General features: G+C 40.4%; 1 protein-coding gene across 3 annotated transcripts in view; it reads right to left on the bottom strand.

Moving 5' to 3' along the window:
- Positions 1 to 17,705, bottom strand: part of BACH1 (BTB domain and CNC homolog 1) — a 39,598-nt gene extending 21,893 nt beyond the window's left edge. The window contains exons 1-2 of one of the 3 annotated variants that reach the window (XM_054973547.1): positions 17,589 to 17,705; positions 16,570 to 16,653 (exon numbers count right to left, since the gene is read on the bottom strand). The gene's annotated coding sequence lies outside the window, so the exon portion shown is untranslated. Of the gene's footprint in view, positions 1 to 16,082; positions 16,276 to 16,569; positions 16,654 to 17,588 lie in introns of those variants that run through there. The other 2 variants (XM_054973546.1, XM_054973548.1) reach the window with 2 other exon arrangements.
- Positions 17,706 to 18,623: the final 918 nt, after the last annotated feature.

The raw sequence follows: 18,623 nt of genomic DNA on the forward strand, positions 1-18,623 counted from the left end.
CTGCTCCTAATGCCAGTTGTAATAAGGAGGGGGTGGGCACTTCCACCTGCTCCGCTCCTAATAGCAGCTGAAATAAGGCTGGAGGGGGTCTGCATTTGCCACTTGCTCCACTCCAAATACCAGCTGGGTTATGGCAGGGGTGGGTATTGCCACCTGCTCCATTCCTAATGCCAATTGTGATAAGGTGGGGTTGGCATTGCCACCTGCTTCACTCCTAATACCAGCTGGGTTAAGGCAGGGGTGGGCATTACCACCTGCTCTACTCCTGACCCCAGCTGGCTGAAGGGGGGTGGGCATTGTCACCTGCTCTACTTCTAATACCACCTGGGTTAAGATGGGGGTGGACACTGCCACATGCTCCGCTCCTAATTCCAATTGTGATAAGGCAGGAGTGGGTATTGCAACCTGCTTTGCTCCTAATACCATTTGGGTTAAGGTGGGGGGTGGGCATTGCCACCAGCTCTGCTCCTAATATCAACTGGGTTAAGGCATGGGCGGGCATTACCACCTGATCCGCTCCTGATCCCAGCTGGCTGAGAGGGAAACAGGCATTGCCACCTGCTCCACTCCTAATACCACCTGGGTTAAGGTGGGGGTAGGCACTGCCACCTGCTCCACTCCTAATACCACCTGGGTTAAGGTGGGGGTAGGCATTGCCACCTCCTCTGCTCCTAATACCAGGTGGGTTAAGGCAGGGGTGAGTATTGCCACCTGTTACACTTCTAATGCCTGTTGTGTTAAGGTGGGGGGATGGGCATTGTCACCTTCTCCCTCCTAATACCAGCTGGATTAAGGCGGGGGTGGGAATTGCCACCTGCTCCCTCCTAATACCAGCTGGCTGAAGGGGGCTGGTATTGCCACCTTTTCGCTTCTAATACCAGCTGGGTTAAGGTGTAGGTGGGCATTGCCTCCTGCTTTGCTCCTATTACCAGCTGTGTTAAGGCGGGAGGTGGGCATTGCCACCTGTTCCACTCCTAATACCAACTGGCTGAAGGGAAGGTGGGCACTGCCCCTTTCTCTGCTCCTAATATCAGCTGTGTTAAGGTGGGGGGGAGGGCACTGCCACCTTTTCGGCACCTAATACCAGCCGGGTTAAGGCGAGGGAGGGCATTGCCACCTTTTCGGCACCTAATACCAGCCGGGTTAAGGCAAGGGAGGGCATTGCCACCTGCTCCGCTCCTGTTCTCTGCCTGGGCTTCCCACCACAGCATGTTTTCTGAAGCGATATAGTGAGTTACCTGGGCTTTCCTCTGCGGCAGCGCCCTCTGGTGGTACAGCAGGGTATAAAGTGAGTTGTCTGAAACATGCTTACTCAATTATATAGTAAGATAAGCATTTTGTTAAGCCTCTCACCAGGACAGCCTTTCTTTTTCAAATTCACTTTTTTTTTTTTGACTTCCGGTTTGGGATTCATGGAGGTCTAACGCAGCTCCACTTGCGGAGCTGACCGGACTGCCGTTTTAAGCGGCCGGCGGGGTGAAAATAGCCCGCGGCCGACTGCTCTCAGGCGGAGAGCAGGCAAAGAACGCTCAAGACCCTAGGGTGAGTTAGATCTCGGACGAGGGGGGGCTCTGCGCAACGGGTCCCCTCCCGATCCTTGAGGTCCCACCCTGCGACGGGTCGGCTACAATCTCTGCGGCAGTTTTGGGGCCAATTCGGCTGGCATAAGACCTACATACCCAAGCTTCGATTGGGGGAAGAAGCTGAGAGGAGAATTTAAAATCGAAACAGCGATTACAACCCGAGAAAGTGAAGGGAAGGTAAAGATCACTATCTTCCGACACAGGACAGATTGATAAAAACAGAGAGGAAAAAAAGTAGATTTTTAAACTGCAACAGACTAGTGAAAAGGAGGGGAAGACTCGGCAGGAGTTGTATTTGAAAAGAGACTAAGTTTAAAGAAGTTATTAAAGAAATCGGACTATTGTTTTGAATACCTGTGGCTTTGGAGCTGTGAGAAAAAGACACCATCGCGAGATCTGCTGTGGGAAGACGGGAGACAGGAAGTGCGTAATAACAATAGAGCGGCTGGAGAGAAGCGGCCCTTGCTGGAGGGCAGGAAGAAGGGAATCGCCATCTTTGAGAGGGGAAGGGTCGCGGCCTCAGCGGAAAAGGAAGTAGGCCATTTTGGATTACAAAATCATAGAGAAACCATAGAGAAAAGACGCCCGACATTTTGGACCCTTTAAAAATTAATTAATGCAAGAAGACCGGGACATTTGAAATAAAAAAGGTACTAAATTTAACGCCACGGAGTTAAGGAAGAGAGCGGACTCGTGGGAGCGAGCTAAAGCAAGCCCCACGATGTCGAAAAAAGAGTGGCAATCGGCAATAGAGAATCTGGACAAAAAACTTTTAGAGGTGATCAAGGAATTCAAAGACATGAAATTGGAGCTGATTAAAGAGGTTAAACAGACAGTAAAATCGGAGCTGTCAGAAGTAAAATCGGAGCTGTCAGAAGTGAAGAAAGGTATGGAAACAATACAAAACGAATTACAAGGGACGCAGCAGAGAGTTAAAACAGTAGAAGACGCGATGGAGAACTTAGCAGACACGCAACAACCAGAGATGAGACTGATGAGGGGGAGAATGTCAGTTGCAGAAACTAAACACATGGAGAAGCAGTTACGTTTTCGCGGCTTGCCAGAAGTGGAAGGAAAGTCAGCACAAGAACATATGACTGAGGTGTTAGCTGAATACCTGGGGAAGGAGGAGGAGGAAGTTGTGGCTATCCTAGATGTGGCATATCGTGTGAACTCGAGAATTGCAACCCAGAGGAAAGTACCAAGAGACGTGATTGTACAATTTACAACACGAAACATGAAAGAGAAGATTGTGACTAAACAGTTTCAAGATCCATTGGAGATCGATGGCAAGACAATCATCATAATGAAGGAATTACCCAGATCAGTGTTACTAGATCGGAAAAAATATAAAGCGCTAATCCAGATGTTGAAGGACATGAAAATTAGGTACAGATGGGAGCTTCCAGAGGGTTTGTCCTTTGAATTTGGAGGTGCCAAAAAGCGTATCAGATCTGAGAGGGAAATGGAGCGATTTATAAGGGATAATGAAAAAGACTTACCAACAAGATTCTGAGTATGGAGTGTAAAGTATTATCTTGGAATGTAAATGGACTAAATTCACCGAATAAGAGGAAAAATATCTTCCACTGGCTATTAAAACAAAAATGTGATATTGTTTGTTTGCAAGAGACTCATATTCGAAAACAGGATGTAAAATATTTAAAATTGGGAAAATTGGGCAAGGACTTTGTAGCGGCCTCAAGTAAGAAAAAAAGAGGAGTGGTGTTGTATGTAAAAGAGGAGCTACAACCAAAATTCATAATGAAAGATGTGGAAGCTAGATTTGTAGCAGTGGAATGCACTTGGAACTTAAAGAAAGTGTTGGTAGTCGGAATTTATGCACCTAATGGTGCAAAAGAAAGCTTCTTTGAGGATTTGAGGAAGCATTTAGACGATCTTTCATATGATCAGATAATTCTTGCTGGAGACTTCAATGGAGTGACAGACTTGGAATTGGATAAAAAGACTACAACGGCACAAAAGAAAAGAGGATTATTACCAAAGCTCTTTTTTGAGTTGATTCAACAAGAGACTCTTGAAGATGTATGGAGGAGAGAATATCCTAAAAGCAGACAGTTTACTTTTTATTCTGCAAGGCACTCTACACTATCAAGAATTGACATGATCTGGGCCTCAAAAGACTTGGCGTTATGGACTAAGGAGGTAGAAATAATGCCGATGGTAGGCTCAGATCACAACCCAATTATGTGGAAACTAGGGAAAAGGAGAAAAAGGAAAGCATGGAGAATAAATGAGGACTTGCTACAGGAAAGAGAGAACATGGAAATATTGAGAAGAGAGACAAAGTTTTTTATACAATACAACGTGAATAAAGAAGTACCAACTGATAAAGTTTGGGATGCTTATAAGGCGGTTATAAGGGGCATACTAATGGACTTAAATGGTAGAGCAAGAAAGAAGAAAGAGGAGAAGAGACAAGAGATTGAGGAGAAAATAAAAGCCAAGGAAATACAGCTAAAAAAGAGACCAGGGAAAAAGAAATTATATCAGGAAATTAAAATACTTCAAGAACAGCTAACAGCAATGAGTAATAAAGAACTGGAGTGGAACCTTAAAAGGCTGAATCAGAAAGCGTTTGAGGGCGCAAATAAACCTGGGAAGTACCTGGCATGGCAATTGAAGAAGAGAAGGGAAAAGAAAACAATAAATAAAATCTGTGAAGAAGACAAAACGTATTTGGAACAGACTACCATTAGTAGAGCCTTTTATAAATTCTACGCTAAGCTGTACAATAAGAAAGAAGTAAATAAAGATTCAATAGCGTCATATTTGGAGAAAATGAAACTTCCAGAAATCTCGGATGCTTGGAGAAATAAATTGAACAGTGAAGTAACGGATGAGGAAATAAGTAAGGCAATACAATCCGCAAATCTAGGAAAGGCGCCAGGGCCAGATGGACTTACAGCTAAATTTTACAAGACTATGGCCAATGAGCTGGCACCATTCCTAAAGGAGGTGATCAATGGAGTTCTAAGGGATCAAAGGATTCCAGACACTTGGTCCGAAGCGAACATATCATTGATCCCAAAAGAGGGCCAAGATTTGACTAATGTGAAAAATTACAGACCTATATCGTTACTTAACAATGACTATAAAATCTTTGCGAAGATACTGGCGGAGAGACTGAAGGGGTGGCTCTCGGAAGTTATAGAGGAGGAGCAAGCAGGTTTTTTGCCAGATAGACAAATAAGAGACAATTTAAGGACAGTGATTGATGCTATTGAATATTATGATAAGCGTTGTGATAAAGAGGTTGGTTTCTTCTTTGTTGACGCTGAAAAGGCATTTGACAATTTAAACTGGGACTTTATGTTTGCCACTATGGAAAAGCTACAATTGGGAGAAAGATTCATCAGAGCAATTAAGGAAATCTACAGAGACCAGACTGCAGCAATTGTGGTGAACGATGAATTGACTAAGAAATTGACTATAAGTAAAGGAACAAGACAAGGTTGCCCGTTGTCTCCACTGTTGTTCATTTTAGTATTGGAGATCCTGATGATACAAATACGACAAGACGAGGAAATTCGAGGAATAAAAATAAAAGACTATTCATACAAGGTCAGAGCATTTGCGGATGATATAATGTTAATCGTAGAGGACCCATTGGAGAACATGCCAAAAGTGATAGATAAGATCAAGGAGTTTGGAGACTTGGCAGGTTTTTATATTAATAAAAAGAAGTCAAAGATACTATGTAAAAATATGACTAAGCAGAAACAACAATTGTTAATGGAAACAACGGACTGTGAAGTAACAAGTAAGGTGAAATATTTGGGAATTGAACTGACTGCAAAGAATATAGATTTATTTAAGAACAATTATGAAAAATTATGGACTCAGATAGAGAGAGACTTGATTAAATGGAATAGGCTCAATCTGTCATGGTTGGGTAGGATTGCAGCAGTTAAAATGAATGTGTTACCAAGAGTGATGTTTTTGCTACAGACAATACCAATCATCAGAGACTCTAAACAATTCGAAAAATGGCAGAGGAAAATATCAGACTTTGTATGGGCAGGCAAGAAGCCTCGAGTGAAAATGAAAGTTTTACAAGATGCAAAGGAAAGAGGCGGAATGCAACTGCCCAATCTGAGACTTTACCATGATGCAATCTGCCTAGTCTGGCTGAAAGAGTGGATGACATTAAAGAACAAGAAATTATTAGCCCTAGAGGGATATAAAAAAATATTTGGATGGCACGCATACCTATGGCACGACAAAGTAAAGGTCAACTCGATGTTCCTGCACCATTTTGTACGGAGAAGTCTATACATAATCTGGAAGAAGTACAGAATTTATTTACAAGAAGGAACTCCCTTGTGGGTGGTTCCATATGAGGTGATAGACCCGAGAGCTGTTGATAATGAACAACAATGTTTAACTTATAAAGAAATAACTAAAACTGAAGCATCCAAACTTAGAATAAAGACGCAAGAGGAACTATCACCTAATTATGACTGGTTCCAGTATAGACAGATCAGAGACTTATATAACTCGGACTCTGTAAAGGGAGGTATACGAATAGAGAATTCGGAACTAGAACAGACCCTTCTTAAAGAGGACAAGAAAAGAATATCCAAGGTATACCAAGTACTGTTGAAATGGTATACCGAGGATGAGACAGTTAAAACACAAATGGTGAAATGGGCCATAAATTTTAACAAAGAAATAACAATGGAGGCATGGGAATACTTGTGGAAAACTACAATGAAGACAACGACATGTACTAATATTAAAGAGAACATTTACAAAATGATCTATCGTTGGTACATGACACCAAAGAAGATTGCGCTAGGGAATTTGAACACTTCTAATAAATGCTGGAAATGCAAGAAGCATGAGGGCTCCCTCTATCATATGTGGTGGTCATGTGAGGTAGCCAGGCAGTACTGGGGGGAAATAATAAGATAAATGAGTGAAATTTTACAATTTCAAATCAATAAGAACCCAGAACTCCTGCTACTGAACTTGGGAATGGAGGGAATTCCAGCCCAACACAGGACGTTGATATTTTACATGACAGCAGCAGCTAGACTTTTGTATGCACAAAAATGGAAAGTACAAGAAGTGCCAACTATTGAAGATTGGATCTACAAATTGCTGTACATGGCTGAAATGGATAAGATGACAAGAAAACTGAGAGATCTGGACTCAGGGCAGTTTAACACAGACTGGGAGAAGCTGAAACAATACCTGGAGAAGAAATGGGAGGTGGGAGGAAAACTGTGGCAGTTTGAGAACTACTGAAGTACGGAAGTAGAGGGGGGTGACTTTACCGGGGGGAGAAGAGATAAATGTGAATTAATAAGCAGTTAGATTAATAGATTGACATATATATAGATATATATAGGTTAATAAACAGAATATCGATAGAAAATAATTAACTATAAGGATTAAATATAAGGATTGATTAACCAACAATATTTTCTTTCTTTGGTAAGATTTGTACAATGCACCAAACTGAATGTCTGAAGATATAGATGAGTCAAATTGATTGACTATGTGATGAGAGTTATACAGAATTATTATAAAAAGACAGAATGAGCAATATATAGAGAATAAGTCAAATTGTTTGATTTAAATGAATGTATGATTTACATGGTTTATGATATATATAGAAATATTTGAAATTGGAAAATGGGATAAATTGTTTATCTAAGATGGAAACAAAGACTTACAGTTTGGGTATATAATGTTAAAAATAGTTAAGGATGTACTGCTTAGAATAATGGAGAATATATATTTGTTTTAGATAGAGGAATCTAATAGAAGTAAGGGAAAGGGGACAAAGGGTTGGAAAGCTGTTGGAAGTCAACAAAAGGGGGGGAAAGGGAGGGGGTTAGAAATGGAAAATTGGGGAAAATTGAATGTAAATGTAAAAATAATGGATTCTAACCCAATAAAAAAAATTTTCAAAAAAAAAATTTCAAATTCACTTTTAAAAGGTACGTAGAAGGCATGAATTAGCTGCAATACTGAGGAGCCTCATACACAATTTTAAAAACAAACAAAAGTTGTAAGCTAAAATTTAAATCTGAGGAAGTCTAAAAAGTAAATACTAACACAACGGGGGGCACCTCCTCTAACTCACAGACAGAACAACTACTATAGGAGGCAAAATAGGAATCAAATTCCTCTAAAGTATTTAGTAAATTTTATCAAAATTATTTGAATATATAAAGTGCAAACAGTGCTAAAGTGTAAGTCATACCAAATACATACAAAGGTTATAATATATTGTTGTACAATATCTATGGCTTCAATGTACTAATACACAACCAATTATACAATATCAGTAGCTTCAATATACTTATTCATAACCATAACAGGTAAACAGTCCAACTGGTGCAGTAATCATATCACATCCTTTTTCAGAGTGCAGACCATTCTCCAAATGGGAGTAGAGCTGCAAGTTGTCTCCCAACAGCCTGTTGGTATTGTATTGAATACAAGTGTATTGACCGCCTATGTGACTGCCTCTCCCATTATGCCCCCCCCCCCCCCGCAGAGGGTACATATAGATGTTAAATAGCATCAGGGAAAGAACTGCCCCCTGAGGGATGCCACACCCCAAAGGATGGTGGGCGGACATCTGTCCCCCTAGCACCACCCTTTGTCCCCAACCATGGAGAAAGGAGCTCAGCCATTGCAGGACTGTCCCACAGATCTCCACAGCAGTGAGTTGGTGAGTCAAAAGATCGTGGTCGACCGTGTCGAACGCTGCTGTCACAAACCACGAATCAGCCCAGTTCATGATGAGCTTTGGTTCGTATTTTGGTTCATGCCCATCTCTAGTTTTAACACATACCTTGAGCACACAACCATGAACCTTATATTGAATTCTGATAAGACAGAGGTTAAATTGGTTGGGAACACTGAGGCCTTGGAGGGTATTTTGTTCCAATATTTGATGGGGTTCAGCTGAGCCTACTGAGTCAGTTAGAGTATACTGAACCCAGCATTATTGCTGGAGAAACAAGTCTCATTCAGCTGCCAAAAATGCTTCCATCCTCATTCAGCCTGAAAAATGGCTTTCTACATTGAGCTGGCTGATCTGGCCATGTGGATCCATACCATGTGCATCCATGCCTCAAGGCTAGACTACTGCAATGAACTCTACGTGATTCTAATCTAATAAAATAATCCAATAAGAAACTGCAGATAATAAAAGATGCCCCAGCAAGTTTACTATTGGAAGCTAGATAGTGTATGAATACTCCACCTATTTCTGTAGTTGTTCCATCAGTTACCAATTAGTTTCCAGGTTCAATTCAAGGTGCTAGTTATTACCTACTAGGTCCTACAATGGCCTAGGACCCAGGTATTTGTAGGACAGTCTTTCTCAGTATGCCCCACTGAGACAGCTTTGCCCATCTGAGTAAAGGCTTCTAAAGATACCACACTGAAAACAGGTGAGATCCACAGCTGCCTCTTTTCTTTGTTGTGGGTCCCACCTGGTAGCATGGCCTGCCTGATGAAGTTGCTTTTATCATTCCACAGAAAGTGTAAAATGGAATTGTTCAGGAAAGTACATTTTATAAAGGACAAGTTTGCAAAAAATTAAGGAATTTAGGATGCCCCACCTTTTTCCCCTCAGGTGTTCATATTGGTACAAAAATGCTAACTTCTTTTAATGTTTATTTTCAAACGAGCAACTCTAACTCTGGTGTTTGGTGCTACCAGCAAGTAACCTAGCAAAACTTGGGCTGAGTCCATCCAGGCTCCAAACTTGGTCATTGCTACTGCTGGCTTTACACTTGCCACCTCAGTTAGGACCTTACCAGTCTTCTCTACTCAGCACTGTTTAAGTAAACTTAAGATCACTGATATAGTATAAAGTAGGCAAAAAAGTAGGGGGGCTCTCTCATAGCCAATTAGAGAGTCTCAAAAAATTGCCATTTGGCCCTAAAGTGAGCATAAACCACCTAATCTACCCACACGTTCATATTTAAATAAACATTCAGAACAAATGTCATGGTATTTCATATTTGCTTCTTGTCTGTTAAAGGCAACTATTTCTTTGACTGCAAGGTCTAATATTGCTTCAGCCCGTATTTCAATATGTGGCATAACTAATGTTTTCCACTTTTAAAGAATTATTCATTTAGCTATTTCCAAGGCTTGTAAAATCTAGAGCCTTTGTCTTTTCCAGATGTTCCAGGAAGAAAGAATGTACCCCTTTACTGTGGGTTAAGAGTCAGTGAACACTCTAGAGTAAAATTAATTTGTCTATTAATTCCTAACCAAAATGGCATGACAATTGGACATACCCATAATACAATGTGGTCTACTTTTGGTTGCTTACATCTCTAACACTCAAGTCTGATAACCCCAATTTAAGGAGTTTACTAGGTATCCAATGATCGCAGAATATAATCCCTTTTTGTATTAAAGAATTCTGACTACTTTATTTGATGTATTATACTGACTTTATTACATTGTTTTCTTGTTTTGAAATCCAGTTTTGTCAAATTGTTTGGTGTATATATTATACTAGTCCTTTTTGCATTGCAAATGAAGATTTGCAGCAGAGGAAGGGGGCAATGGCAAATAAGGGCAAGGAATGCCTCAAGTCCAACTCTGCCCAAAACCAAAATGATACAATCACATCACAAAGAGTTCTCTACCAAAAGTGACTAAGACTGTGGACAATGACAGTATTCTTCTGATGAAAAGAGTCAGGGTTGGTCTAGTCAATATGACCACAATCAGTTACTACAACAAATCTCTCACACACCATAACTAACCAATCATAAAGCTTACTCCCAGAATAGTTTTCTTAGGATTGCACTGTAAGATTTAAAGATAGTACTAGAAAATAAAAAGATTCAGATAATTCAGTGGCAATAAATCTGTTTCCTTTCTCCAAGGAAAACTAGTGTGGAGAATGCAGTCTATAATGCACTTTTGAAAATTACTTAAGAACAAACTGATATCTAGGTTTCCCATTTCATGAAATAAAAACATCCAGTACCTGGATGCTACCTAGGCAGTTCCCTCTTCTTTAATGTTCAGGGTTCAGCAGTTTTTGGCAGGGTCTGAAGCAGAACCAAGAAGAAAAACCACTTATTCACCTCAAGTGTGTAACTTTTTTTTTTTTAAACATACCTTGGGAACAACCTTGCTCCTCTTCCTTCTTGTGAAAAGTCCCAAAATAACAACAAACATCTGATGGCAATTTTAGTTTCAGCTGTTTTAAGCACATTTATGGGAGGTGTACATTGCATTCATGTTACCATCTCCATTAAAATATGCTCCATTTATCATAAAGGGGAAAGAGCCCCGTGGCGAAGTGGTAAGCTGAAGTACTGCAGCCCAAGCTCTGCTCACCTGAGTTCAATCCTGGCGGAAGCCAAGTTCAACTAAGTGGCTCAAGGTTGATTCAGCCTTCCATCCTTCTGAGGTAGGTAAAATGAGTACCCAGTTTCCTGGGGGTAAAGTGTATATGACTGGGGAAGGCAATGGCAAACTACCCCATAAAAAGTCTGCCAAGAAAATGTTGTGATGCAATGTCCCCCCGTGGGTCTGTAATGACTTGATGCTTGCACAGGGGACTACCTTTACCTTTTTATCGTAAAGGAGAAAAAACCACAGATCTACAAAACTCAAATTGAATTTTTAGACATTTGTCATGCAAGTAAAACAATTTGTTTCTGTAGGATAAGTTATGCAAGTCTTTTTGCTTGAGTGATCTGTACAAATGTAACTTGAACCTTTAACAAACAAGCCTGCTGAAGAAACAAACAGAAGGCATGCTTGTTAAGTTCCAACATCTGAGGTAGCAATGGAGAGACAGAATCAAAAAGAAACCCAAGAAGCAGATCCCAAGCTAATCAAAAAAGCAAATAAAAATGCAGAAAGAAAAATTAGAGTTCAAGGGGCAGAAATTTATTAAGGGAAACTACAGCAAAAAAGCCAGACCAAAATCTCTTAAACAGTAATATCTAGTACAACAGCCTGAATTCTCAAGGGCTGTAAACTTCTATTTTTCCTTTGCGTCACAAAAATCATGAAACTCAAGGCTCTCTCTCTCTCTCTCTCACCCCCACCCCCGCCCCGCAAAGGTTTATGTAGCTTAGGATGCAGGATACTGGGAGTAATACCCCTCATAGTTCTAACATGTAGGGCATTTTCCGGTTGCTACGGCACCCTACTTCAAACTAAGGAGTGTCAGGAATCCCTCTTGCAGCTTGACTGTTTTTGCTGAACCTCAGATTCTTCAGAGGCTTCCCATATTTTATTTATATTTTAATGCTACTGTAATCAAAGTCTGAGAAAAGTTATGGCACATCTTAACATAAGTCTAAGAATATTTCATAACCAATGTGAGGCCTCTAAGCATTTAGTGACTAGGAATGTTAGAACTAAAAGGCATAGTAAAAAATTCACCATAAGTTGTAGGGTTGCCAGATCATCCAGGGTTCAAAGCGAGGAACTGAGGGTGGCATCAACGGGTACTCACCTCGCAAATGTGCTCCAGAAAATTCCCATGTTGCACTGGGAAAGACGTCATTCCTGGCATGTCATGGAAGTGACAGGTCATGCTAGGAGACAATTCACTAAAAATCAGCCCTAAATTTAGTGCTTTGGGCTGATTTTTACTGAATCAGCTGCTGAAGCATTTTTTAGAGCAACACTTCTGTGTTGCACCAGGAAATGGCATTATTCCCATCGTGACATGAAAGCATTTTGGAGTGCACAGGCACATGCTCTAAGGTTACCAGTCCTGTTCCAGCACTTCTGCCCTCTTGCTAGCCAGGTGAGAGGTGGGGGGGTGGGTGCGGAGGCTGGGAGCAGGGATTCCTCACCCCTACCAGGGGACTGGTAACATTATACACATTGAAAAGATATGCAATAGCTGAGTTTGATATACATAAAACTTTACAGAGTTCTAACATGCAATTATGTTCCTTCTGAATATATTTCAAAAACTTAATAAGCAGGCTTTCTTTTTTGAAAGCAAGTATCTAGCACTAAAACATTTTGTCATTCTGAAATGTCAGAGAAATTTTGGAACAAAGAATAAGAACAAGACTGTGAGGTTGGAACTATGAAAATCGCAAAGCGGATGATCAGTACCATCTTTTAAAAGTAAAATAACCTGGACAAAATAGATTTTAAAATAAACAGATGGTGGGAGGAGACTTAAGTTAAATACATAAATATATACTTCCATGGACTCCAACTTAGACAAGAGAATTTCATTTTGATACCCGAATAAATTTGGCTATTATGATAAGAAATATATCCGGATTGCCATAGAAATAAGACATTCTGCAGCTTTTCCCTTTGAGGATAGCAGGGCTTATAATTATTAGTAAACCTATTTAGAAACCATGGATATTATAATGAACATGCCAAACGCAATAGTTAATTTTTTAACAACGTCAGTGCCATCGTAAGCAAAGTTACAGTTTTTTAAATCCACTAAAGGCAAGGACTTAGTATTACTTTGGGTTGCAAACCTCAACCCTGAAATGCTACTGTTCAAATGCAGAAACATTTTACTAACCTAATAAACAGAGCATATAATCATCCTTTACAATATATATTACTAGCATCTTGTATTAATTATTGCTGTTGAAGAAAACTGCCACTTATAAGTTCAGATAAATAATCAGCAGTAGCTTTAAATGACAGTTGTATAACTAACGCCACCCAGCCACCTCTCCTTTTATGGAGGAAAAGATATGTTTTACATGAGTGCTTGCAATAGTTAAGAGCTGCTGATTCATTATGTTGTACTGACACAGCATGATACAGCATTTTACTGAAAAAGAAAATGTTCTCTTGGTATTTTACTAGTTATTGGATACACATTCAACATTTCAATTACAGGCACTTTATTCTCCCAGCAGTGAAACAAAATTTCAAGCATAATTTTAAATCTACCTGTTACTTTAAAAAGTTATTATATTAAAACATATCCTGAGGTCAACATAAAAGACTCTTCCCAAAGATTTTAGGAGACCTGTCCACTCAGGATTTTAGAAGACTTGTCCAACAGGCTAACTTTCTTATCAGAAATCCTTTACTTGCTACATGAAAATATTTTAAATATGTACACACACAAAGAAAAATTTAAACGCTAAAATGGAATGATTATACTTCTAATAAACTAAAATTTAAAAGAGGTGAACCATACAGATATTGAAGCAAATATGTATTTCAAAGAACTTTATACAATTTACCCTGTAATCCTACATGTAGAGTTACCCCAGTATTGCGATTGATTAAAATACATACCTTATTTGCAAGGACACTTTGGAACACTTACAACTTTGTTTTCAAAACTTAACATGTAATGAAAAAGTATGTGTGACTCTGAATAAATTTCTGAGGATATAACAGAAAACAAGTCAATACAGGCCACATCAGAAAATACTAGAAGAAAGAGCCAACTAGTATTTCTGCTGCTTTTCTGCATTCCCTGGGGGAAAATCTAATTCCTATCTTGGTTAAATGTGGTGTTTGCATAGCTTCTGTAAATGAATCATTTTTAAGTATACTTGAATTCTTACTGTATAGCAGGGTTTTTTTTCTAAGTCATAAGAGTGCTCCTGCAAGTCTTTCACATGGCTCAAGACATAACACAGAAATGCAAGATTCAAGTCCAGTAGCACCTTAAAGACCAACAAGATTTTCAGAGTATGAGATCAAGAGGAGTAAAAGCCTCCTTCATCCAATACAGGTATCTGATGAAGGGAGCTTTGACTCTCAAAACCTGAATATCTTGTTGCTCTTTAAGGTGCTACTGGAGTCACATCTCACTGATCTACTGCAGATCAACACAGCTACCCACCTGAAACACAGAAACGGTTATATATCTGCTTTTAAGACATGTACCAGTACAACAGGGAGCTAAATACACAGCAGACTACACGGCAATCCTAAACAGAGTTACTCCAGTCTAAGTGCACTGAAATCAATGGGCTTAGACTGGAGTAATTCTGCTTATGATTGCCAGGTAAATATACTTAGATGCCTTTCCCAATCTTACAATTCTGAAAGCAGAAGTAATGTGGAAGTCACTGGAAACAAAATGAGGGACAGTCTTAAAATTGGTGCTGAGAGAGCCGTGCAACTCAGTTAACAGCTCAGTATTACAAATGACAATAAAAGCTTTAATTAAATAGAAGTACATTCATTACTAAATCAACTATAACTTTACCCTGAATGTAAAAACACAAACAGGTATAATTATATTATCTAGCTCCAACAATATTCAACTAATGAGACTCTTTTGAATGTTACAACAGTTTTGAATGTTACAACAAAATTTTAAACATTAATCCTTAAATTAACATTATCCTAATGCCCTTAATTCAAATAACTTGTATCATCTTAGTTTCAAAAGAAGCTTTCCTAACTACAGCTCACTCTAATGTTTTTGTGAACAAGTTTATCTTTGACCCATTTATTACAACAAATTTGATATTAAAAGACAGGTATATGCATGAGACTAGGCTACAAGACTGCTATCTTACCAGAGTGCCTCTCAAAACTTTTTGAACTTCCTCTGCCTAGTGCTCCTTAAACATGTGTCCCACAAGTGGAAAAGAATCTTAGGCACAGAATCTATGGAATGTTAAACCAGGCAGTAGAACAGAACCAGAATAAGACAATGTGTGCAGAGGAGAGCAACCAAGATTTTCATGGGTCTGGACCCCAAGCCCTATGAGGGAAGACTGAAAGACCTGGGAATGTTCAGTTTGGAGAAGAGGTTAAGGGGAGACATGATTGCTCTCTAAGTATTTAAAAGGCTGTCACTTAGAGAAGAGAGCTGTTCGTGTTGGAAACAGAGCTTAGGGCTCAAAACAAAGGGTTTAAACTACAGGAGGGAAGGTACCAACTAGACATTAGAAAAAAAATTATTCACATTAAGAGTAATTCAGTGGTGGAATTGGCTGCCTAAGGATGTGGTGGGGGTCCCCCCACCACCACCATTGGCAGTCTTCAAGAAGCAACTGGACTTCTCAGAGATGCTTTAGGCCATTCCTAAATTGGGCAGGGGGTTGGACTAGATGGTCTGTAAAGCCCCTTCCAATTCTATGATCACCCCTAAAAAAGAGGAAACTTTCTTAGAATATAGTAGCAGTTTTTCCTCTGCTCCTTTCTCCCCAGATCAGACTGGTATGGGGAGTGGGATACATCCCGATTTTGAGCATGGTTATTTAAAATTAAGTCTGACTCTATTCAACAAGACTTATTCCCAGGTAGGTGTGCATAGGACTGTAGCTTATCATCACTTAAATTCCAGATTCCTTAAATTTTGTGCAATCTTTGCTGCTAGCAAAAATTTGCGATCACCACTCATCTCACCTGAGAGGAAGGAGTAGGATCTTGTCAACAAGTCTTATACTAAGCTTTGAAGGTGGTTCCACCAAGATACAAGGGGAAATCCCAGGTCTGATCTTAAGTTTACTGGATTTTAAATGAACAGGCAGAAGGAAAAAAGAGAACACTACTTACCATTTACCTAATTTGGCAATTTTTCATGATCCTCGAGGAATATATTGAAAATTGTTGTTTTTGTTCAAGATACGTTGCTGGTACAACAAAGCTATAGAGCCCAGATATGGCCAGTGGATCCTTATAACTATAACCTCAAGGCTAAACTATTGTAATACACTCTAAACAGGTCTGCCCTTCAAACCAACTCAGAAATTCCAAATAGTACCATTGCTATCGGGAGGTAGAGGGAGCATTCTACAGTAACTCCACTGGTTGCTAATGTGTTACCAGGCTCAAATCAAGGTACTGGTTATATCACCTACAAAGTCCTTCATGGCCTCAGATCCCCATAACAAGAAGACTGCCTCTCCTATCATTTCCCTATACATGAACTTCACTCATCTGAACTAATCCTTCTGATAGTGCAACTGTACAAATGGGTAAAGTCTGCAACAGCTCATAAACATATTTTCTGTTGCAGCGCCCACCTTATGGAAGAACCTACCTGAAGAGCTCAAGCAGGCTCCCACGCTATCATTTTGAAGACTGTGCAAAAGGAAGAACTGTTCATGAAGACATTTTCATAAAACTGTAATATAATGGAACAGCTCAGAAAATGCTTTTATAAAGGAATAGGACTGTAGTATATTGCAATGGTTATTGTATATATCACCTTGCTTTTACTGCAGTCTTCTACTGCAGTAATTCACTTTCATTAAAATGTATGCAATACATTATTTTTTGTCTACATTGTTTTCTAATTCTGTAATATTAGTCCTGTTGCATTATATGATGTCTTACACTTTGTTTGAAATTTTTGTATACTTTGTAACTCATCTTCAGTCTCAACAGGAAAGGTGGGTTATACATAAAGCTTCATTGCCTGCTCATGAAGTACAAGGGGAAAATGCCAGATCCAAATTGCTCCTACACAATATTGGAGGATCCAACTATATCCTGGAAGGGTTTTTTTCCCAGTATAGCCATTTTTTGAATCTTGTTTCATATTTAAGTTCCTTCTCACCACACCACAACAACTCACCAGGTCACAGGTAATGAGTCTTCCTGCCTGCTCCCTCTGTGGTGACAATACAAGGCCCAGAATGGCCAGGTCACAAGAGAAGTGATCTTTACCCAGAACGGACCACTTATTTCTGCACCCCCCGCCCCCAGCCAGGAAGATCGCTTGCTCTCGCCAGGCCTGTACCCCAGTGCCTGTACCCCAAAGCCTGTACCTAGCCAGGGCGCCCACCCCTCTTTCCCAGGGCGAGCGCTCCCTTGGCGGCTCACCCCCTCCTCTCCCTCAGCACTATCACTAACTCCGTCCTCGCGAAAGAGCCACGAGGGGCCAAGCCAATGCCGAGGGCCCAGGCGGCCATCGGCTCCCGTCCCATTCCCCCCGCAAACCTGAACGGGGAGGGGGGACATAAAAGATAGCGAGTAACCTCGGAGACGCACGCGCCTGCGCATCCCTGTATTTCCGTCATCTCGTCCCGTACACCACTCCATCCGCCATTTACTCACCCAGCTCTGCGTCCGCCGGCCCTTCCGAGCCTGCAGTAACCGCGTACGCACCTCGTTCGCCAGGGCCAGCACCTCAGGGACTTCTTCAGGCGCTACGCCGAGCGAGCAGAGTCAGGTGACAACATCCCAGCCTTTTCCACTCACTCGTCCCTGATTGGACGTTGCTCCCAGCTGACATTCACAGCTTCCCCACCACGTTTCTGGTCGCATGCTCCAGGCACGCATGCGTGGATTTCCCCCTCTTGGTGTTCCGCTGACTCAATCCTGCCTCTCCTGTCGCTGTCTGATACCAGTTTGGTGCCTACTGGGGTCCTGTTTGGGAGCAGGCTCGCTGGCTCTAGCAGGGTTTATTTTCATTCCTACACAGATGCAAGTGTGTACTTTACACGCTTCTAAAGCCCTTGCAAACTTCTTTCGGTACTACTTGTAGTGATAATTCTTGTTACAATATTTATATTGTCCTTCCACTTACCATTTAACTGTTTAGGTAGCTTACAATCATCATTAAAACAGTTATCTTCAATTTGTGTTGCTGATGTTGCTTCCAAGAGTTTGTTCCAAAGCTTTTTAGAAAAACAAAAAGACCCAGACAGGTACAGACTTTTTGTGCATGTTCCAGGCTAATTAAATGGCCATCCTTCTTTTAGTGTTTGATTTGTGAGTATTCTTTTAAGACATTCTTGAAAAGCTTTGCATTTGGTGAATGGCAATTACTGTGATCAACTGAAGTAAAGTCTCTGAAGAATTACTGTGATCAACTGAAGTAAAGTCTCTGAAGAATATAACATAAACATGGACCAATGACAATAGAAATAGACTACACATGGTAAGAATTAGCTACTGTACAGGTGGTATAGTGTATAGTATAATGATCGGATCAGGAATAAGTAGCACCAACCAGTTTCCTGTCTTGCACATTTCCTCCACATGGGAACCAGAGCAGCTAATCCTCCTTACCCTCTCCTACAGTCCTATTTAAAAACATGGCAAGCCATGCATGCTCTATAGCATTTCTTGATCTCTCATGAGTTGCCA

This window comes from Eublepharis macularius, chromosome 3, assembly GCF_028583425.1.
Source record: "Eublepharis macularius isolate TG4126 chromosome 3, MPM_Emac_v1.0, whole genome shotgun sequence".
Taxonomy (NCBI): Eukaryota; Metazoa; Chordata; class Lepidosauria; order Squamata; family Eublepharidae; genus Eublepharis; species Eublepharis macularius.